The sequence below is a fragment of the Cygnus atratus genome, chromosome 17 (assembly GCF_013377495.2).
Source record: "Cygnus atratus isolate AKBS03 ecotype Queensland, Australia chromosome 17, CAtr_DNAZoo_HiC_assembly, whole genome shotgun sequence".
NCBI classification, from domain to species: Eukaryota; Metazoa; Chordata; class Aves; order Anseriformes; family Anatidae; genus Cygnus; species Cygnus atratus.
The window spans coordinates 7,874,099-7,891,162 of record NC_066378.1 but is presented as its reverse complement, the minus strand read 5'-3'; the positions used below and the strand labels follow the sequence as shown (position 1 = coordinate 7,891,162).

General features: G+C 50.4%; 1 protein-coding gene across 8 annotated transcripts in view; it reads left to right on the top strand.

Annotated features, from left to right (window-relative positions):
• Positions 1 to 17,064, top strand: part of FBRSL1 (fibrosin like 1) — a 518,137-nt gene that overhangs the window by 402,693 nt on the left and 98,380 nt on the right. The gene's annotated exons all lie outside the window — the stretch shown is intronic.

The window sequence follows — 17,064 nt, the reverse complement described above, 5'->3', positions numbered from 1 at the left end:
GATAGAGTGAGAGGAGGATAGCTGAATTACAGCCCGCAGGGACCGGCAGCTGCATGGGGGGGTAGCCCTGATAATCCTTGCAGCAGAGATAGCGCTGCGTTTGGTATTGAGACACAAAGTGCATCCAAAGCTGTAAGTTTTTCTTTCTGTTTAATCCTTGTAATGTGTGTATGCTGAAGGAGAAAACATATGCAAGATCTTGAATGGATTCTGTGCGTTTGCAAGACTAGCCAAGTGACTTCTTCTGTTCGTTTATTTATCTAGCCATAATTCAAGCTTTTCTTGTGAGCATATTTCAGAGGCACGAGGGTTTTGGGTGCTTATTTCTTTGTCTGTGGATTCCAGTTCAATACTAAGAGCAGAATTATAAATGAATAAGTAGCAGCTACTTTTCTTTTTTGAACGTATCTGGTTAACCATTGCATATTCTGCTGGATAAAGCAGTTAAGCTGCCTTAGCTGTGGGGAGAAAACGTGTCAACAGAGATGCCATGTTAGCTGCCTAATCCTCGACTGATAGCAAACCTGAAAGAAGACTCATGGAAGAAAATCTCTTTCTCCAGAGTTATCCATATGAGCTGGGTCTTATACCTGTCACTTCCTTCTTTAAATCAGCCCATTTCTGCAGTTGCAAAATAAACAAGACAGAGATAGAAAAATGAGTGTTGGTGCCTGAGAACTCCTGCCGTGATTAATGTTGAAGGTAGTTTCCAAAGACCATCAGGCTCCAGGTATGATACTAAACTTGCAAGCTGCAAGTTTCTATTAACATTTTTTAATGTTTTTAGTTGCAGTTCCCTTGTCAAGCATTTCCTTGTGTTTGACCAAGGCCATGGCTAAGATCAGCCAACTTGCTTGGCATGCAAAGCATGCTTTGCTCTCGTTGAAGCTGCTAAGGACACTGAGGAGTAAATGCCAATAACTGCAGTAAACAGTCCGTGCTTCACCAGCACTGTGCCAGACCTTGTGGCTACGTGCAGCTTCGTGCTGGCAGCGGTGCCCTGTGCTGCCTCGGAGGTGTTCAGGGCCCTGTGCTCCACGGGCATTTTCCTGACAGCCTTCACGAGCACCCCGGGCTGCTTCATCTCACACGTTATTACCAACGTGTGCAGCAAGCTCCATACCTCCAAACAAGCAGGAGAGGGTTTTGCTCTACAGTCAATTTTAACCGCAGTTTTGAAATTGGAGAAAATTGTCTCACATACCCACGCTGTTTGTCATGTTTTAAAAAGGGAGTGAGGCTCGCAGAGCTTTGCATTGCCAAGTCCCAAACACACCGCGTGGGGAGGCGAGTCCGGTGGAAGCCGTGTAAGGGGAGGAATCCGTGCCGTTCCCTTTCTTCTGCCTGTCAAAACAACCCCCCGGCAGCCAGGAGGAGTGCCTGTCAATGAAGAAAAGCAATCAGCAGGAGCTGCTGCTAGGTTTGGCTTCTCCCCCTGCCCTTGGCTACAGGGGCAGCCCACGGCATTAGGGTGCCCTCCAGGACCGAACAAGCGGCCGGGGAGGTGGCTCCTGCCCTGTGGGGTCACAATCCTGCTGTCGGCTCCCACCTCACCCCATGTTTTCCCCACGAGGATGCAGATCCCAAAGCCCTACCCGGGACAGGCGTGTGTTCCTTCACTCGAGCCCGTTGGACATGGATGGCCTCGAGTAGAAGCATTCACCGATTTCACTGCGTGCCCGATGGGTTTCTGCCCATGCTGCAAGGGAACGATGGACCTGCTCCAAGCTGCCGGATCCATGGCTGATTTCAGGAAGTGCCCAAGCATGTAGGACTTTGTCTTTGGGGCAATATCGCACGTTCCCTCCTCCCCACAGTCCCTCCTTTTTTCCGAGCAGCAGCTCAAACCCATGGGGTTCTGCAAGGGAAATTAGCCGTGTCCCTCAGAACTCCCCGGGCTCCAGAGAAGCAGGTTTCTGGCTGGGTCAGAGGCTTCCTCTGCTGTGCTAGTCCACGGCTCTTGGAGAGGACACAGAAGTAGGCCCACACTGAGGTTTCCAAAGATGATCCAAAGACAAAATTCCAAACACAGCAATCCTGGAATTTGGGGAACTCAAGCTCTAGACCCCCAGGGTCTGAATATTCATCTGCAGGGCCTGAATCTTAATTAGAGCAAGGCAAAACCCACGTGAGCGGAGTGTTTCAGCCCTTGGATGGGAGGAGGCTCCGGCCCAGAACCAGAGCTCACAGCTGAGCTCTCTCGTGTCCCGTGGCATTGAACCATAGCGCAAAGAGCACGTAATGCCGCTGCTGGTACGGACCTTCTGGGTGCAGCACACGGGAGTGGGGAATCACGAATACCGCATGGCATGCGTGTTAAAATAAAAACATGCGTGCACACATGGCTGTATTTGCTGTCTTCCACACGAAAGTAGTTATTTTTTTTTTATTGGGAAAATTGTTAGATTTGATGGCGGTATGTAATTAGTAGTTTGCCAGCAATAATTATAGGGCTGTGCTCCAGAATAAATGATGTAGCATTCCTGTGCATATAATATGGTATACCACAAAATAGGAGTTGGAAAATTGCAACATTGCTGGATCATCATATATCTGACATGTTGAAGGGGTTTCTTTTGCTCTGATAGTTTATGAAAAATTGTAAGTATGGTGCACTGTGAACCAAAAGACTTTCTTTGTTAAATTAACCACAATTGCAACCACAAATTATGGCTTCACAAACTATAGATTTAAGACTGACTTTTCATAAATAGAGTTTCTTTGTGTTTTAACAAAACATACATAAAAGAATGGAGCTGTACAATGATGGCAAAGTAGCACTTCCAAAATCATCAGCCCATTCAAGCCTTTGGAATACAATCATAATATTTGTTTAAAGTTTAATATCCAGAAAGGGAATTTACAGAAAACCCATCAGCTTAAGACAGTTCTGATAAAATTTCAGAGTGCCTTAATGAAATAACATCAAGATCTTAAAAAGACAGGTTTGTATACATTTGAAACATCTGTTGTCATTTCAATAAATACATTAGTCACTAAATGACTAGTATCTAAGGTTCTGCAAAATGAAACGTGACAGAAGTATCCTTACATGGATTTTTTTTTATACCTATATAGTGTGTCCGTACTTGTGAAGGGCCCAAATCTTTCAAAGTAGGAATTATGCTAGTTACTACCAAAGGTAAATTTGCCCAAAAAGAGTTTTCTCCAATACTGGATGATTGCCACAGACTTCTCCAAGTTTTAAAATATCCTACAGATTATTGGCATGCTCATTTCAATTTTGAAAGGCATACTTTTGGCAGCAGTAAACTAAGGAGGGCCATGTGTTAACATCCTGGTTTAGCAATATGTATTCCCACATGCTAAGCCCTCGTACAAATGCAGTTTTTATTGCTGTTGACTTCAAACAAAGATGCTTTGACATCTAAAGTTGTATATGTTACAGATGCGATGCCTAACCATACTCATGCTGTATATTTTAGGATGAGCTGGCTGTGGTCCCAATTATACAGTCAAGTATAAACACTCCTAGGATACAGGCCCCCATACAGAGAGTCACTTAGCTTTGTTGTGCTGTGTAGTGCTGCACTGTAACATCTTGCGTGGCTGATATTTTGTACTCCGGCTCATTTGCACGTTGTTGCTTAACATAATATATAAATAACATATAGGAGCAGGCAGCATCACTCGTCTCCTGACTTTGAACGTGGAACAAGTATCTTCGATGTATGGCTTTGTTGCTCCTGATCCCCAGCCCAAGTCTCCTGTCTGGGTTAGCAGACTCTCCACTTCTCTTGTGATATTTTCTCATCGTAAGCTAACAGAGAGAAGGAGGATAATAACCTAGTTAGGAAGCATTTCTAAAAAAGTGTATTTATTGGCCAAAGTCTTTTGTGCGGTGGGTGGCACTTGGCTGTTGAGCTTCACAGCAATAGGTTCGTTTTCTGGGAAAAACCTTTGAAAGTTGTGTGAATCTCTCTTCTTCTGCCACCATCCTCAGAAGGAAACCAGCATTCTGTTGGTCTTCTGCACCCATCCTCACTGGAAAACCAAGCCGGTAAGGGCCAGCTGGGGCTATTTTCTTCTGCCTTCATATGAGCTCCGGGTTTTGTCTTGGCAGCTCCAACAGCTGGGTGCTTGGGCTGGGAGGCAGTAGCGCACCCACTCCCACAGGGATCCATTCACTGCCTGTTTGGTTTAGACCTCACCATCAGCAGAAAAACAAAAATGGACCAAAAGCCTCACCACTCCTCTCATTTCATCCAGGAGCAGGTGGGCAGGCGCAGCAGCAGCCCCTCACCTCCCAGCAGCGTCCTCCTCATGCCTGTTTGCAGGCTGCTCGCAGAAGGGCATGCAGGGCACCGGTTCGTGGGGACCTGGGGACCCCTGCGCTGGTGACCACAGCTGGCAGGAGACCAAAACGCAGATCTTGCCCTATGGCATGTAAGCATCGGGCTGAAACATCCACGGACAGGTCTCCTCGTGCTTGCGCTCTTCAGAGATAACCAGGTTTGCGCTTTTTTTCACTCCTGGAGCCGCTGGTGTGTGCAGGAGTTCTTGTAAAAATAATAATTAGGTGTAAATATTTTGCATCTAATTTCGAAAGGTTACTTCAAAGAAGCATTTCTTCACATGGCTGGGGATCTTTTCTTCTGTTGAAATACACATTCATGAGTGAAGTGCTGCAATTACAAGGATGTTTAGAGAATCACAAAGGTATTCATTCTTGTCCTGGCTAGTTTATAGTAGCAAAATTGCAAGTGGAAAGGCTAAGAAAATGTATTCTAAAAACAAATGTGTAATTGTTTTGTTGAGAGTTAGAGTCAACAGTGTTTATTCATGAGGCTTCGCTGCCCCAGGCGAGAGCAATCAGACTGGAGGTACCACCTCCTGTATCCTTGTTCTCTTTAATTGGAGCCATAGCCTTGGATGCCCCAAGGCGAAGGGCCGGCTCTAACTGTATTCTGTTCGCTTTATGAACATTTGAAAGCGCAGTGGAAAAAAACATTCTTTTGTTTAGACAGTTTCAGGCTTTCCCTCCCTTTTCTGCTTAGCGAGTGAAAATTGTATGTCAAAATTAAGCTCTCGAGCTGCTATAGATTTGGAGAGTAACGTGATACCCCGGCAGCCACGTTGTTGCACGGCGTGCGTCCGTTTTCGGGCCCGGGAGAGGAGCTGGGGGTGGCCGGGGAGCAGAGGGATGCCGAGCTGATGCCGAGCTGCAGCCGAGCTCCTGCTTTGCGCACCGGGACCCTCAGCAGCGGCAGCTCCAGGTGCCTCGCAGGCAGGCTGCCGCGCCACGCTCCCCCGCCGCGCTCCCTTCTCCCGGCACGCACATTCTTTTAAAGCAAATCCGAGCATATTTTAACAGTTTTACTGCAAATTCCCGTGCCGCTTCCCTTCTATTTTTAGGCCCTGGTGAGGGTACCTAGCACATTTACCAGCCTAGAGACAGATTCAATAAAAGATTCAATAACACTCTCCAGCTTCCTCCCAGTAGAAGCCCAGGTGGGGGCACGCAGAGCAGGAGGCAGCTGGCATCTCTTATTGAATCTAGCCCTGAGTTTATCCTAGCTCTTCCTGAGTGTTTTTCTACTCTCTCCCCTGTAAAACCCTGATTTCCTCATGACATCTTTATGCAACACCACGGCTAAGTGCTTTCTCCTTCCATTGTGAGGGCTGCTAGTCGCGAAATGCTTGAAGCTTTTAGCTCCGAAAGGAGAAGTGTGGTCTGGCGCTGGGTGGGGGAAGAGCCCTCCGTGCAATCGCACGCGCTGGCTGCGCCTGGTCCAGTCCTGTCTCAGGGGAGGGTTTCCACGTGGGGCAGATGCCGCTCGCACAGCCGGTGGCTGTGACGCTGCAGCCCGGAGTCAGAGCCAGGGGAAGCCAACAACCCCAGCGAGCACCTGGAAGAGATCAGGCAGGCTCAGCCTGCAGTCCCTCGTCTGCTCCGGGCCGGCTGCACGCAAAGTGTTTGTGGTCAGCGTCTCCGCATGAGGAGAGAATAAAAGTGCTCCCCATCCAGGCTTCGTTTTCACGTCGTGCCACTGGGATGCCTGGCTCTGCTCTGGGAGGAAAGTTTAAGCGTGCACCGCTGGCATGCGTCGCCTTGGTTTGTACATCCCCAATTTCTCAGCTGCCATCCAGAGCTGAGAAATTCCCCACGTAAACCTCCGGGATGGCACCCTGCGTGCACCCCTTGGCCACCGGCCCCTGCCTCTTTGCAGGGCTGCCACTGGTGCAGCTTTGCATTTCTTCCGGCCACTTAAGGGACCTTTGGTTTACCAGGTTCACTTTCCTGGGCTCTCACGCCAGTTGTATCTCCCCGGCAGCAAATACCAAGGCTTCAAAAGGCATCTGTTTATTCACTTATTTCATGCGGCTGGCGAGGTTGAAGAGCTATCCCTGGATGATATTGATTCTAGCGAGGAGTATGTCATAGCTCTGGAGACTTTATCTAAATAATCACATGCTTACACACGTGCTTTTCGGAGTGCCGTTTTCAGATTGGAGTTATTAGAATACAACTTCTGGACTTCTTAGGAAAACACCTCCCCCGAACCAGGGCTCACTGCCCCTTATCGAGGGCTGCGCGGCCGCCTGGGTGAGCGGCCGATTCCCACCGAGCCGGGGGGCGCTGCATGCAGGGACAGCGGGGTCCGGGGCTTTCTCACCAGGAATATTTGTTTAAATGCAGCAAGTCCTTTCTCCAGCGTCGTCTTCGCAAAATGTGGAGGGGTGAGCCTTTTGATGTTTGTATTTACAGTGTTTTCACATCTGGATGTCATTTGTGACACAGCCTCTCCTCCTTTTTCTATCCCCGTGTCTTCCTGTAAAATCCGTTCTGAACATACGAGCTCATGTGGCTTTAACGTGTAGTAGTCGGCCAATGTATTTAGCAGGCCTGTAGCAGGCCAATAAAGAGGTACCTTGGGTCACGCTGTGCACTCTTGTAAATTTATCCTGAATTAACCCTGACTGGCATCCAGCTCCCCCGCTGCAGATGCAGATGTGCGCTCCCTCCAGCCGGTTCACGAGAAGCGGTGCCGTAAATCCACGAACCCCAGTGACCCGGGGTCTGTGCCGAGGGCTTGGGGACGCCCGTGCTGCGGGGCCCGGCGAGCCGTGGTGGTGGCCGGCCCGTCTCCCACAGGGATCCCAGCGCTGTGCTGCCATGGAAGGGCAGCTCCATCCCCGCGTGCTCGCACAGAAATCCTCCGGGTGTTGCAAGAGGTGGCGTTCTCCCGGGAGATACGGCCTCCGGTGCAAATCCCGCGTGGGGCTCTCTGTCCGTGAAAGCGGCTAGAACATCCTCGTCCAACAGGTTTCTTCGGGGCTTGCGTTAATGCGGCTCCCTCCTTTAAAATGCAAACGTGGGCATGGCAGAGCAGGCTCCCTCGCTGCCTTTACGTGCGGAGTGCGGAGGAGCGCAGGGGAAGGCGATCAGTCAGAGCAGAGCAGCCGGCACGTCGCTGCAATCCTGCAGTCAGCCAGGATGCAGAAGGAAAAACACACCCATCAATTTCTAAATGTCAGCAGAGATCCCCTGGAAATTATTTATTGCGTCTGCTGTCATATTTAACGATTTAACAATATACTAATAATCATAATATATTAACTTTGTGTAGTGATATACCAATCAATATAAAATAATGAACACGTAGAATGGGTTTAATAGTATACAGATGTTTACTGCCTTTCTCCCTGAAGATTTTCAGATAATTTCTCAAGGCCAGATGAAACCCGCGCTCGGTCGCTGCCTTTCCCCTCCCTACCTGTGAGGCAGCTGCGGCGCGGGGGCCCTGCGGGCTGCGGGGTTGGCGGAGCGGTGCTGAGCGGTGCGGGGCGGTGCTGAGCGGTGCGGGGCGGTGCTGAGAGGTGCAGGGCAGTGCAGGGGCCCCAGCGCATCGCGGGCTCATGGGGGGCCGTGAGCGGCTGCGCAGGGGCTGCCCCCATCCCCATGAATCACGTTTACTGCGGCGGGGACTAACCAGGCGTGTCAGGCAGCCGGGACTGCCGGCCCCCGTGGCCATTGATTAACCATTTATTAAAGCCGCCATGAATCACTCCGCCGGTAATTATACTTTAAATGTACCTACTAACAACTGTTTTGCAACGCAGAGGTTAATCACGATTGAGCGTTTCCTCCGCTTTCCTCTTCTCCCGCTGCCTCCAGCCAAATCCCCCCGAGTGCTGCTCGGGGACACGCAGCGCTGTGCCCCGAGAGATCGAGGGAGGGATCGAGCCTCGCACGGCAGCCCGGTGGGGAAGGAAGCACATGCACACTCATGCACTGTGCACATGTGTGTGCAGACGGCGTGAATGCACACCCCGTGCACACTCAGGCCATGTGCATGCACACACCCGCATGCAGAGAGCACGCACCCAGTGTGCCAGACGCACCCTGTGGCTGGGGATGCCCAGAACTGGTGGTGTGCAGGCACACACACAAATGCAGACCATGCACGCACATGTACAGACCGTGCACACACACATGCAGACAGTGCACAGACGTGCACAGACCACGCACACACACGTGCAAACCATGCGTGTATATGTGCAGCCCACGTGCAGACCATGCACGCACACACACACAGACCATGCACACACACACAGACCACGCACACACAGACCACGCACACACACACACACGCAGAGACCATGCACACTCAGACCGTGCACAGACACACACATGCACAGACCGTGCACACTCACACCATGCACACACACGCACAGCTCCCGCTCTCCCTGCCCGAAGCGCACCACGACGCCCACGCAGCACACGCGCACGTGCACGCGCACACCTGCGCGCACCCACCCGCGGCGCGCGCGCGCTCTCCAGCCGGGGCGGGGCGGGGCGGGCGGGCACGCGCAAGCGGAGCCTCGCCTCGCCTCGCCGCGCCGCGCCGCTCCGTGCCGTGCCGCTCCGTGCCGCTCGGCGTCTCGGCGCTGGATTGGCGGGGCCTGGCGGCGGGCCGGGCCGGGCCGGGCCGGGCCGGGCGGGGCGGGGCGGGGCGGGGCGGGCGGAGCAGTGTCCGCCGAGCGCCCGAGGAGCGGCACCGCCGCCGCCGTGCGGAGCCGAGCGGGGGCTTGGGCGCGGGGCGGGTCGGCTCGGGGCGGTCCTGCCCGGCCGCGGCTGAGGAGCGATGGCGGCCGCCGGGCCCTGAGCCGCGGGGAGCGCCGCTGCGAGACCCCATGGGGCCGGGGCTGGCCGCGGGGCCGCTCGTGTCGGGTGCGTGGGCTCTCCTCCCTCGTCGGACGCCGGCCGGAGCCGCCTGGGTCGCTTCTGTGCTGCTGGTGCTGCGTGCTTGGCCGGGGTTTTAGTCCTTTTTTGGGGTGATTTTGGGGGGGGTTTTGGTGTTGTTTTTTTTTTTTTGTCGTCGTTTCTTCTGCTTTTTCCCCGCCGCGCTCCGCGCCCGCGGGTGATGGCCCCGTAGCGGCGTCTGCCCGGGGCGAAGGAGCCGCAAACTTTGAGCCGCGAATAAGAAGGGAAAAACAAAGAAAAGGAGAAAAAAAAAAAAAAAGGAAAAGGAAAAAAAGAAAGGAGAAAAAAAGGAAGAAAAAAAAAAAAGAAAAAGAGGGGAAAAAAGGAAAAGAGAAGAAAATAAAAGCCCCGGAGCGGAGCTGCCCGCAGCCCCCAGCGAACAAAAGCCCCCGGAGGATTGCGGCGGAGGAGCCCGGCGGGAGCCCCGGGGCAGCTCCGGGCCGGGCCCCGCCTTGTGCCGCTGCCGCCGGGGGGGCCCCGGGGCTCGCCATGGTGTGCGCGGCGCGGTGAGTACCGGGGGTCGGGGGCGTCCGCGGGGGGGGGGGGGGGGTCCGGGCTCGGCGCCCCCCGGGCTCGGCCCCGCGGTTTGGTGCCGGAGCTGAGCGGCTTTGCGGTCAGGCGGCAGGAGGAACGCGGTGCGGTGGTCGGGTGCGCGCGGTCTGTGTCTGTCTGTCTGTCTGTCTGGGGGTTTCAGCCCCCCCCCCCCCCCCCCCGCCTTTTTTGTCTGTTTCGGGGCCGCGGTTTGATTTTCCGGCCGCCGCTGCCTTTTTTTCGGGGGCCCCTCCTCGGGTTTAGGGGGGGCCAATTAAAAAAAAAAAAAAAAAAGCAAAAAGCGGTAGCAGCGAGGAGCCGCCGGGATGCAGCCAGCTTTTCCCCCCTGTCCACGCATTCCTCCGGTGCAGCCTCATCCATCCTTCCCCGCTCCCGGCAGGGAAAAGCCCCCCCCGCGGCCAGCCAGCCGCCGCCTGCAGCCCCCCCGGGCTCCCGGGGGGGTCCCGGTGCTGCGGGGAGCCGTGCCGTCTGCCCCGGGCAGCGGGGTTGGCAGCGGGGTGGGAGCCCTGTGAGCCCCCTGCCCAAGCCCCCCTGGGCACAAAGGGGCCAAGTTTTGGAGCGGGGCTGGGTGCGGACCCCCCTGCACCTCCCCAAGCCCAGCACTGCCTCTTGCATCTCTGCCCTGTCCCCTTGGCCCGAAAAGGGGATTTAATCCCATTAAGAAATTAAAGCTGGTGTGTTTAGGAGTGATAAATTTCAAGGGGGGGGGGGGGGCGCTGAAGTAAGATTTCTAGGTCAGTGGTTAACTAAGGATGGTTCGGGAGAAGGGCTCTGAAATAAGGCGAGGGAAGGGAAGAGGGAGCTCTGGAAATGGCCAAGGCTTGTTCATCTCAATGGAATTTAAAATGTTTTTTAGGCTTGCAAAACCTTCTTGAAGTTGCGCATTTATCTCACGAGGCTACTCGCTAGCTAATCTCCTCAATGCGTGTCCTGATTTTTTTGTAACATTACAGTATCTGAGGTCCTTTTAACCTAATTTTGTAACAAAGATAATTTCTTGTTATGTAAGTTACTGTTCAGAATGATTGCTTTGGGTCTCGGAGGTTGTCCTTAACCGGTCTCCCCTGTGCAGTGGAAGCTGGGATTATTTACTTCGTTATCAATTCTGGGAAGAAACTCTGCCTCAACTGGAAAGGGCTGCTGAGGAATTACAGGAAAATAGTCTTCCCATTCTTATGTCTAGGGGAGTTAAATCTCCGGTCATCCCCGATCAGAATTGACTTCAGAGGTTTATGTTTATGCATAAATCGGATTTTCCCCACACGCAGACTTACAAGGACGAGCCGCTTGATTTATACACACAGCATTAACTTCCTACAAGTGGGAGACTTCTGATGCTCTCTCCAAGAATTTTCTCCCCTGGTGACAGCAGCCCTCTCGCCTGCCCGGCCCTACAGCCGCGAGGTACCGGCTCGGACTGCCCAACTTCCCTTCCAGCGGAGATGAACGCCACGAAACAAAGAAGGCAGTATATTGCTCGGCTGGATCCAGCTTTTTCACTAGCAGAGCGTGATTTATTTTTTTTATTTCATTCTGTTTGGCAGGTGGGCTATTCTGAGTGAAACCTTAAGCCTTGTTTATCAGAGAGGGTCAGCCTGTTCTCATAAACAAACAGTAGGCTAGCGAACGAGCAAAATATATCCCCGTGTTATTCTATCGGGACATGCAGTCATCTGTTGGAACTCGTGGCCTGTGCTGGCTAAATCAAACAGCAGTGTCAAAAGCAGCTCTGGTATTTTTAAGTTTAAAAAAGGGATCGGAGTGTGCTTTGAATTCCGTTGATAAACTGCAGGCATTTAGCAGTTGTTGGTATTTATTCTGCAAGAACGCTGAGATGTGAAGTGTTAACTTCCCGTAGAGGGTCCAAACGCTAGCGTATGCTGTTGTTGCTTTTTAAACAGAAAACTGTTGAGGTATTTAATGGTGCATTTGTGGACAAAAGTGACTATGGAAAGGGCTGCATTCTTCAGTGAGCTGCTCCGTGCTGTGTGGTACTTTCTGGAGAGCACAGATGTAGATGTCATTTTCTGACTTAAATCTTTTTTTTTTTTTCTTTTGTGACTCCCAGCATCCTTGTGCTGAGTGACCCATAATAACTAGGGATTGTGGTGTGTGGATATATTTGAATGTGAAGCACTCTTTTTGAAGCAGTTACAGAAGATTCAGTGAAGTAAGGTTGTGTCATCAGAATAAGAAATGCAGGCTGGTTAATTTTAATGAATTGATGAATTTACAAGATCTGAAGTCAGGCAGGTACGCGAACGCGTTGCTCCGCACTTAATAGCACGTTTGAGCAGAGGTTGGTGTTCTGCATCAGAAATGGAAAATTTAGGGTTTCTTGCAGTCTTTCATCCTTCTGAATAAAGATGGGAATTCTGAACCAGGTAAAGAAACATATGGTTTTACCAGAAATGATTTCCTAGACTGATCAATTACTGGGAGATGTAATGAGAAATGCGCTCCTTAGGGAGAGGCAGGAGGAATTGCCATTACATAATATCCCTCGGGAGAATTTCCGTATCGCGTAATGAGGTTGGTGATGGAGCATTTGGGGAAAATGCCCATGGATAAGAATTAGTTCTTCAGATTTCCATAAGCAAAACATATTACTGAAAAATAGGCTTGTTAAAAGTAGTGCTGCTATGTTAGTAGGTGGGTGCTTTGCCTCTTCACACGTTTCTTTTGTTCTGATAATTACTGTGTAAGAGATTAGGTAACCGTGCGATTAAAACTTCCACAAAAGATGAGATTCAGGTCAATAATTTTGGTCTGTATTTAACACCAGGGTAAAACATTAAGGGCTTATCTTCTGTCCTAGGCTTCATTGCATTGTTGGTGTTTATCTGCTGAAGGTCCTAAAGCAAAGCAAATCTCTAGCCTTCGTGGTGTAAACACGGATTCCCTCATCCTCCTGTCAGTGAAAGTGAAATACACAGAAATGCGTGGATGTGATCTCGTGGATTTCATCAACCCAGGTGTGGTGGCTGGAGACGTGCTTCCAGAGTCCCTGTGCTCTCTCCCTGGGACTGCCTCAGAGCTGACTTTGAGCTGGAGAAGAAAGCACCTGTTAAAAATTACTGAAGTCTGTCCTTACACTTTTAGTAGCAGTCGCCTGCACCAGGAAAATAATTAATTTCCACACACCTGCCCTTCCTGCTTGAGCATTTTTTATGTTCAGAGCCTAGCGAGAGCTTTCAGCATTCAGGACCTGAGCACGGAGCTACCTGGCAGCAGCTGCTCCCGCGCGGACCGCGAGGTGTGAAAACCAACAGAGGAAAAAGGTGAAAAACCTTCACACCTCTGTCACTGCTGGGGAATTTGCCTAATTTGAGCCGCTCATTTGCAATCTGCGTGCTGGTGATCCTGGTAATGTTTCAAATGACTTGTCCAGCTCTTTTCCCCCGGAGTTACAAATGTGCTGCAGCTTTGCCGAGTGCTCGGAAAAGCGCGGTTCGGCTGCTCCCACCAGCAGAGGTGGTGCAGTGACCCCTGATGGTGGCTCTGGTAATTGAGGCCGCTTTGCTCCAACTATTTTTAGGAAGTTAAAGGTGCAATGGCTGTTTTGAAGTCCAGGCCCCCTGTTTCAGCTTTTCATTGATAATATTTTGTAGTATTTTGTATGCCACCGTGTGGCTGCTGGGGCACACTGCAATTACCGAGGTACGGCTCGGTTTCTCAGGAACGTCATGGTTTGAGTGGTGTCTGTGTGCTTTTATGTCGTCTCGAGTAAGTGCCAGTGCCTGGTTCTGGTTCAGCAGGCTGCGAGATGCCCAGGCTTGGAAATGCACCCCAGAGTGGTGGCAGCGTGCTGCAAACCCCTGCGGGGCTCTCAGAGTTTGCGGCAGGGCTTGGCTTTCAGAAAGGTGGAAGGTGGTGCTGGGATGAAGTGCTGAGAGATTTCATAAAGGAACTCTTGGCGTTTCTGTGTCCGGTGGAAAAGCTCAGCATCAAAGAAACTGGAAGTACTTTGATACTGGTGGAAGGGCTTGATGGCAGCCGGTGACGGTAGGGCAGTGATCTTCCTTGCTGCCTTGTCTCGTTCCCCCCAGAGCTTTACAGATGCCTGCGTTCTCCATCTCCTGGGCACGTCATAACTCAAGAGCTTCTCTTGAGGTAGCCATGGACACTCTGGGTGGTAGGAGTGGGAGCCTGCGATCGCTGGCTCTTGCCAACTTCAACTAGGACAGGGCTGTTGACTTGGACATAGGTCAGTAGGTTCCTCACAACACCCGTTTGACTTACCCAGCTGCACTGAAAGGGCTGAAGATAAACAAAAGGTGTCATTCTGATGCTGTAAAGATAAGCCTTGCTTTCTGGTGGGTGGTAAGTGAGGAGTTGGAGTTCACATGAAGGCACCATTTCAAGGTGGCTGTTCGTGTTGTTACCAAAGATAGTTCTGGATCGCTTATAAAATGGGATTTAAAAATCATGTATTTTGAAAGTATTTAGCCTAGCTGATACTCTTGTGGAAAAATATTACAGATGAATCGCCCTGGAAAGTAACTACAAGTCTCTTACTCTGTAATTAAAGCAAGCAGGGTGAGTTGTTTGCCATAATGTTTGGGGAGGGGGGATGGCATCTGTACATGGATGCTGTTTCTGCAGAACCTGCTATACCAAAGGAAAATCAGGAACATAATGGGTATAAACCTTTTTTCTCTTTTCCTTGTACAATAATCAACAATGAGAAATGTTTATGCTGTTAAGATCCTTGCTCCAGAGTTGTTGGGTGTAAAGCTCCAGTGTAGTCTGCCTTCAAAATGGTTGGAAATCCTTCATAAATATCTCTTTAACACATACCTTGTATCTCCCCGGATGATTGGCTCTCTAGCAAAGCCTTCCGTAGAGGGTGTACTGTAATCCTTTTATGTTACTTCTTCAGTGCAGATTACGCAGCAAGAAATAATTAGGAGATTAATTTTCACCTGTCACTGCCAATAATAGATAACCTTGATACAGTGACAGGGCTAGGAATTTGGGGAATGGAAAAGCATTTAACCCTGTAGTGATTGCTGCGGGGACCTGGCAGAAAATGGTTGCCAGAACATGACCTCCCTGCTTGCTGTCAGGAAGGCGAAGAGATGCGTTCGTCTTTCAGCCTCCTTGTCTCCTGCCAATGCTGTGCCGTACCCGTGAGCGTGCTGGGTGAGACCCGCTCTGTGCCGCACGCGCCTCGTGCTAATCAGCCAGGAGCAGACGTCGGAGACCTTTGTAGCCCAGTCTTTTAATTCAAACGCGGTTCTGTTGCTTTTCATGATTTCAATTCCCAACCTGGCTGGCGTTCCTAGGCTGCTAGGGAAAGGAACAAACTAATGAAGATGGCTTCATTAGGCAGCGTGCAATTTTGCCTTTGCCTCTCTGCAACAAATGCAGCTAAAAAAACATCCCAGAAGTAGCTGTGCTTCTGGTCTTCAGAGAAAGCAGGGCTGAGGTGTTCCTGCTCCCTATCAAAATTAATTACTAGCTCACATCAGGTGAGCTTAAAAATGTAGCCTGTGCTTTAAGGCGGTGAAGGTAAATGGAAAGGGAAAAAAGCCACCCTTCCCCCTCCGCTGCTGTTTTATTTTTTTTCTTTTGTGCTGAAGTTTAAATCTACAATCTGTTGAAAATGTAATGGGAAACCAGCCTACAGAAAATGCCATTATTCATATCATCCTGAGCTCATTTATTTTATCTGCAATAGTAATGATAAGACAGGCTGCTTGGCAATGCTGATAAGCTGAGAAATATCTTAGAGCTATTTGTAAAAGTTAAAGCAGATCTTGGTACTGAGAGATAGGGAAACTGATGAGCCTTTGGGCAATCTGCAGAGCTGAAAGCTAATAAAGATTTTAATAGGAAGGCCTCATTAGGATTAGGGAGAAGATCTATTATCTGGGATTTACACAGCACAAATGGTGGGGCAACTTTAATTTTTGCTTTTTTTGTTCATTAAATACTATTGCTGAATGTGAAGCCTTTTAACTGTGATTGGGATCTCTCTGTATGTGCGAGGAGCTGTCACCAGCTGTTGGTTGAGCAAAGGCAGGATGGGAAGGTTGTGTGGGAATGCGTTCACCACACGAGTGATGACGGAAAACCGTCGCGTTCAGGGCCTGGTCGCTTCTTGCAGGTGCAGAAAGAGTTGGTTTTAGGTGTCCAGGTGGGAGCTGGTGTGTGCCTTTTGTTCTGTGAATGGTATTTCTAATCTTTGGGCCCTGAAGAGCATCGTCAGAAGAAGAAGTTGACTCATTGCTGTTGCGCTGATGCTCTTGGCGGTGAGACTGAAGCAGCATCACTGGGTGGTCAGCTTGTCTGCCCCAGTGGGGTGCCTGGCCAGTGTCCCATGCTGGTGGTTGTCCTGTTGTTTGTGATCATACAGACAAAACCAGTTTGGTGGAGGAGCTGCCTCCGGTGCAGCTGGAGTTGAGATGGTAGGAGTACCACGCCATCAGTGAGCTGAGTGGTTCTCTACCCTCAGTTTTATGACAGGACTGATTTTAGCACCATTTGCATTCTCACACTGGAAATGTATGAAACATTCACGTTTTGAGGCCAGTTGGTGTGTGTGAACACATACCACATAGGTTCAGCTGCTTTATTCCGCATACTTAGCGTGGTACGTAAGGTGCATGTAAGATGCTGAAAGAGCATTAGTTTGTCCAGGGTTTACAGATGTACTTAATATTCTGAAGGGACCATCTGAACCACTTTTTTGTGGTTGAACTAGATTGTAAAGCAGAAGGAGAAGCCATGCTGGGACATTCTTTGGTTTGCTTCTGAGGTCCAAGCTCTGTTGTAACCTGGTTCTGCTAATCTACAGCTTAAACCACTTTTACACACAGCTGAGGAAATGTAGTTGAACTTCTCATAAGATGAAGGGTTTAGTTAGATGATATCCATGCTCTTTGTGCAACACTTGTGATTGCAGCAGTGCTTGGATGCTGTCTGCTGGCAAAGGCGGGTATTTTCCTTGCATGGAGCACTGTGGGTTACAGGAGCCTCAGCTTCTGCCCAGCTCTCATGGCACAGACCAGCTCCTCTCCTGCTGCTGATCAAATAAGTCTAGTGGTAACTACATTGCTCCATAGAAGAGTAGTGTTTGGAAAGTGTTCTTGTATTTTCAGTTGTCTGTAGCATGATGTAGTAGCTGAAAACCGAAAGGGAGTGCAGCACCATGAGCAAAAAAGTAGTGTATTCCAGCCTGTCCATCAGGATCCAGTGGTTTCAACCCATGGTTTCACAGGGTCTGCAGGTGATGTTGTAATGACAGATGTAAATCCAAATACTCCATCTTCCCTGGG